Raw genomic sequence first — 6,376 nt, 5'->3', positions numbered from 1 at the left:
GCTGGAGGCGAAGGAAAATAATATTACGCAGAATTCTTTGCTTCTTGGGATCTTGGCATTCAGAAGTGCTCAACCATCCAGGGAAAGTAAGTAGGGACTGGAGACCAAATCTGCCTTGGAGGACTCACTCTGTATCCAGTGTGAGAAAGGTATTGTAAGAATATTGGGGATGCTCTGCAATATGGATACATTAATTGGACGCTATTGGTAAAGAGAATGGACAAAAGACAGTGTCCCAGAGGAAGGCAGAATGGAACTACTCGAAATCAATGTACGCAAGGCATCTCTAGTCAAGCGAAGGCACCTCAGCGTTTCACATCCTTCAGATGTGTCCTGGACAAAGGCCCTGGCTCGGTGGTTCAGTTGGTTAGAGCGTCGAACTGATGCACCAAGATTGCGGGATTGATCCCTGGTCAGAGCACACACAAGAATCAACCAGTAAGTGCGTACATAAGAGGAACAAACGTTTCCCTAACAAATGTTTCTTGGTGCCCCGTCCACAGGTGTGTCATCATAGAATCTTTAGACCCACCCTAATCACAATTTAACCCTTTTCTCCCAGTTCTGTTGCAAAACAGAACAGAACAACTAGAGATAGTCGTTCTCAGGATAATCCTGCACGTTCTTGCAGAACATGGTAAAACTGCCCCTCGGGTTTTGGGTTTCTCATCTGAAGAACAAACGATCTCAACTCCTTTTCTCTTTCCTCAGAGGTCCTATTTTTCTCATCCTTTCATCATTCTTATTGTTTCCACCTGTACCGACTTGAGTTTTCCCTTGTGCCTGGTAAAATGTGCATCTGCGAATTAGATACAGTACTGCCCAGATTGGAAAGGTCTAAAATACCGTATTTTTTTCAGTCAGTAAGACGCACCTGACCATAAGATGCACCTAAAGTTTTAAGGAGGAAAATAAGAAAAATATTCTGAACCAAATGGTGTGTTAAAATATTTAATAAAATAAACCACAATAATATTTCAACAACGTAAACTCAACAGCAGCATTAACAACCACTGTTATTAACAAGTGAGAAGAGACTTTAATATTTAAATTCTTTTCTAGTTGTCCGGGAACCCGCAGCAGCTAAAAAAACAAACAAACAAAAAAAACAAATGAACATTCGCTCCATAAGACGCACGGGCATTTACCCCTCCATTTTGGGGGGGAAAAAAGTGCATCTTATGGAGCAAAAAATATGATACTTACTGATCTGTTATTGGAATAACTCTACTTGGATTAGGTAACCTACAGAAAATGGTGGTAAGGACAAGGGGGCAGATGAGGACATTCAACTGCTGCCACACAAGGGCTTTTCAGGTTCAGAAAGTAGTTCTAAGTAAGCAGCAGCAAGTTCCCTGAAGAGGAAGAAGAAGGCACAGAACAGTATGAGAAAAGGGCTGTTACAGAAGCTAAATTTAAAAAAATGAAGAATGCAAAAGTTATATCAATAAAATGATTACAACTGTGAATGCCTGCCAGCACGTAACCAGGGAGGCACAGAAAAAGAACGTGCACACAGGCAAACTTTTTCTTAGCGTAGCATAACTCTCTGCATTTTGTTTTCAAAAAGAATTCCAGAAAGACACCACACAAGTTAAATTTTAAAACCTTATCCTTCTTAGCCCTGACTGGCTGGCTCAGCAGTAGAGCATTTGCTCAGCATGTGGAAGTCCCGGGTTCGATTCCCGGCCAGGGCACACAGGAGAAGTGCCCATCTGCTTCTCCACCCCTCCCCCTCTCCTTCCTCTCTGTCTCTGTCTTCCCCTCCCGCAGCGAGGCTCCATTGGAGCAAAGTTTGCCCGGGCACTGAGGATGGCTCTGTAGCCTCTGCCTCAGGTGCTAGAATGGCTCTGGATGCAACAGAGCGACGCCCCAGATGGGCAAAGCATTGCCACCTGTTGGGCGTGCCGGGTGGATCCCGGTCGGGCGCATGCGGGAGACTGTCTGACTGCCTCCCTGCTTCTCACTTCGGAAAAATAAAAATAAAAAATAAAAAAACCTTCATCCTTCTTTCTAGCATATTCTAGTGGAATATTCTTTCTTTTTTTTTTTTTAATTGAAGACATAGGCTCAAGGAATGAAGCCATTACACATTGAAGTTTGGGATAATGTCATCATGCAGCTTGTTGATGTGGTAACCACGCCAACGCTGGACAGGCGGAGTTAATATGTACTGAGGTAAATTATTGTCAACCAATTACTTACAGAGAGTTTATGGGCTTCTTGTATCTCAGGGAAATGAGAAAGATCAAGCAGCTGTGGAGAATATGTCTATTCTCTGATTTGAGAAAATGAAATTGAATGTTAGTGACATTTTCTAGTCAACAAAGTATGCTGTTTAGTCACGTTATTTTTTTTTTAATCCCACTTGACTGAATTTCCTAGTTCTGTTATCAAAAAAATTTAGAAGGAAGTTTTTTAGTCCAAAGATATAACAAAAAAACCCCCACTTTTTAATAGATAAGAACCCTTGTTCAGTAGCATCCGACTCTCATAGTAACTTTAACCATGATATTCATGCATCAGGAGAAGAGTATGAGAATAATGAGAAGCTTGTTGCTCCTTTATGTGTGATTACTGATATTTTTATTGTAGTTTCTTGGTAATACATTGCCTTTATAAATGCTTATTTTTAGTTTGAATAGGCCAGTCTGACAGTGTTTAAAAAATTACTTCGGCCCTGGCCAGTTGGCTCAGTGGTAGAGCGTTAGCCTGGCGTGCAGGAGTCCCAGGTTCGATTCCTGGCCAGGGCACATAGGAGAAGCACCCATCTGCTTCTCCACCCCTCCCCCTCTCCTTCCTCTCTGTCTCTCTCTTCCCCTCCCGCAGCCAAGGCTCCATTGGAGCAAAGATGGCCCGGGTGCTGAGGATGGCTCTGTGGCCTCTACCTCAGGTGCTAGAATGGCTCTGGTCACAACAGAGCAATGCCCCAGATGGGCAGAGCATCGCCCCCTGGTGGGCATGCCAGGTGGATCCCGGTCGGGCGCATGTGGGAGTCTGTCTGACTGCCTCCCCGTTTCCAACTTCAGAAAAATACCAAAAAAAAAAAATACTTCTTTTTAAAACTAGAATATATATATTTGGAGCAAACAGGAGCCTGTGCTTTGGTATCTTGTCTTCCCCCAGGTGTACAGGTTGATTCTCCAGCAATAGAATACAAAAATGAGTTTATTAAGTTTACTTAAGAAATGATTCAAAGATAGCTGTGTGAGCTTCGTGAGCTGTGTCAACATTTTCTTGAGAGATACCTGCGATCATTGAATGTTTACTTTTTTAAGGAGCGTATTTGTAAGTTAAAGTGCACGGGAACATTTTATTACATTTTCAGTGTAATTCCTGATCCCCCGATGCTGCTCATATAAATCTGAACAAACCCAAGACGTTGCTATCTATATTAGATCAACAAATCCTCTCCCTCCCCGGGCCGGCAAGAGGACTAAGCAGCAAAAGCGAGATTTCTTGGTAATAAAACTTCTGTTTCTTGACAGGTATGATGTAGAGACATTTCTTTTGCTGTGCTGCCTACACCTTGGCAAGCAGGTAACGCTGGGCGGTGAGACAATGTCTTCTTGTCACCTCTGTTTTAAAAGCACATGGTGTGTAAATAATGCCCACTTTTCTAACAGCCCTTTTAATGTTCACGCTCTTTAAGGTCATGGGCATGTTCTATCTAATTCAAGACTGAAGAAATGCTGAAAATAGCATTTTCCTTCAGAGTAAAGGATGTTTTTCTTTTCTTTTCACTTTGGGTTTTTTATTCCTATTTCTTAAAATGGCAATCTCAATGAGAATTGGCATACTCGTACATCAAACTTCATTTGTGCAACGTTAGATTAAATGAATTTTCTAAGCTTTAAAAGCACCAGGGAACTCGGCATACCAATGCCGCAATTGCTATCGACTTCTCCAATTATTACATTACACTTTTCTTCCCCAAACCAGACAAATATAATCTTTTAAGGGCTAGAAGACACGAATTTATCTCTTCCTTTTGCCCCCAAATGACACAATAACATGTAATAACCATGTCTCCTGGTTTCTGCAGGAAAAAACCCCTCCAAAACCACCCACCTACTCCCAGCTAGAACACACCTGAAAAAAAAAAAATCTTTTTTTTAAAATTCAGTGAGGGGAGGGGAGGCAGAGGCAGACTCCTGCATGCGCTCTGACCAGGATCCACCTGGCAGGCCCACTAGGGGGTCTGCCCATCTGGGGCCATTGCTCCATTGCAACCAGAAACATCTTTTAGCACCTGAGGCGGAGGCCATGGAGCCATCCTCAGCACCTGGGGCCAACTTGCTCCATTCGAGCCATGGCTGCAGAGAGAGAAAGAGGGAGAGAGAAGCAAGAGGGGAGGGGTGGAGAAGCAGATGGGCATTTTTTTTCTGTGTGCCCCGACTGGGAATCGAACCTGGGACAACCACATGCTGGGCCAATGCTAAACCACTAAGCCAACCAGCCAGGGCCCCTAAAACAAAGTTTAGATCTAGCCCCCACCACAAATAACAAGAAGTTTGTATATGTGTTCTTACATAACAGTCCTTATTTTTTTCTGACTATGACATGTTGGTATAGGAATTTGGATTAGTACATAAAATTACAGTGGAAAAAATAATCAAGAATGCTGCCCAGATCATCATAATTTGTATTTTGAGATGTAATAGTCCTTTGCCAACTCCAACTTTGCCAACCAAACTTCTGCTATGACACTGTTTCGTATCATTTTGCCAACGTTTAAAATCCACAACCTATTTACATATATGGGATGCGGTCCAGTCTCCTTCCACAGGAAGGAATGATGCGATCTCTTTAAATTGCATCCCTTTGTATAAAGATAAAGGAAGAGCCATGCAAACATGTGACTGTGCAAAGCTCAGGGGGCTTCTCACAGGGTAGTTTTCTGTTTGCCCTGGCAGATGGCTCGGTTGGTTAGAGCAGTGGTCGGCAAACTCATCAGTCAACAGAGCCAAATATCAACAGTACAATGACTGAAATTTCTTTTGAGAGCCAAACCTTTTAAACTTAAACTATATAGGTAGGTACATTCCTTATCGAGGTAGCGCCCGCACGTGGTATTTTGTGGAAGAGCCACACTCCAGGGATCAAAGAGCCGCCTGTGGCTCGCGAGCAGCAGTTTGCCGACCACTGGGTTAGAGCATTTCCCCGAAGCACAGAGGTTGCTGGCTCGATCCCTGGTCAGGGCACATATGGGCACAGATGTTTCTGTCTCCTCTTATTTTCTCCCTTCCTCTCTCTAAAAAAAAAAATCAATAAAATAAACATAAAAAAAAATAAAGAAAGAGCTGGTTTCTGTTAAACTGACAGGGAAGTACACAGTGAACAACAACCAAACACTAATAGAGGTTAAAAAATTCAGAATAGCATGCATATAGTGTGCAATCAATAGAACACATGGCCTTTAGCAGCTAAAAGACACGAACATGAATATTAAAATGGAAGACTGGAGAAGAAAAATCAGGAGCATATTTAACTAGCAAAGAAGATATTTTTTAACACCACAGTTTTTTTTTTTCATTTTGTAATAGATTACTTTTTTCTTTTTTTAAGGTGAGGGGTGGGGAGATAGTAAGGCAGACTCCCGCAAGCACCCTGACCAGGATCCATCTGGCAAACTCATCTGGGACTGATACTGGAGAACTGAGCTATTTTTAGTGCCTGAGGATTTTGTGCTTGGACCAACCGAGCTATCCTCAGTGCCTAGGACCGTGCTCAAACCAAATGAGCCACTGGTTGTGGGAGGGGGAGAGGGAGAGAAGGGGGAGAGGGATGGGAAGAGAAGCAGATGGTCACTTCTCCTGTGTGCCCTGACTAGGGATCGAACCTGGGACATTTGTACTCTAGACCAACGCTCTATCCACTGAGCCACCGGCCAGGGCCAATAGATTACTTTCTATGCTTTACTGTTTTCCAATAAAATGCTTATTTACTATTATCTCTCAATATAATTGCAGCTTTGTCTTTTCTTAGAATCCCAGAAATTTAACTTCCATATTAGTAAGGACTACCCACATATATCCTTAGTCTTCTAAATTTATATATTTGGACATTTTTTTAACAAAAGTGGGATGATTGTTGTTTTGTAATTTCGCTTTTTATTTAACATCACAATATAGATTTGTCTGCCATGATGCTATGTTTTTGTATAAATAATTCTGAATGACTGAATAGATTGCCACCAATGAATGAAAATAACTTCTTAAAGCTTCTTTGATGTCTATGAGTAAACTTTCCCAATACTGGATGTGTTCATTAAAACATTTTGCCATTACTATGAATAAAATAGATCTTCTTGTTCATTATTTTTCACCTTGGACTACCAGGCATTTTAAAACTCTCTATATGTTTTACTTCTGTG

The 6,376-nt window shown here is 42.0% G+C and overlaps 1 non-coding gene across 1 annotated transcript; it reads right to left on the bottom strand.

The window, feature by feature from the left end:
• Window positions 1–5,821: 5,821 nt before the first annotated feature.
• On the bottom strand, window positions 5,822–5,897 carry TRNAS-AGA (transfer RNA serine (anticodon AGA)). Its single transcript has one exon. It is a non-coding gene; the product is annotated as a tRNA-Ser (tRNA).
• Between the last annotated feature and the right edge of the window lie 479 nt (window positions 5,898–6,376).

The sequence above is a fragment of the Saccopteryx leptura genome, chromosome 13 (genome assembly GCF_036850995.1).
Source record: "Saccopteryx leptura isolate mSacLep1 chromosome 13, mSacLep1_pri_phased_curated, whole genome shotgun sequence".
Classification (NCBI taxonomy): Eukaryota; Metazoa; Chordata; class Mammalia; order Chiroptera; family Emballonuridae; genus Saccopteryx; species Saccopteryx leptura.
Note: the sequence above shows the minus strand (reverse complement) of the source record. Positions and strands in the feature narration are given on the sequence as shown.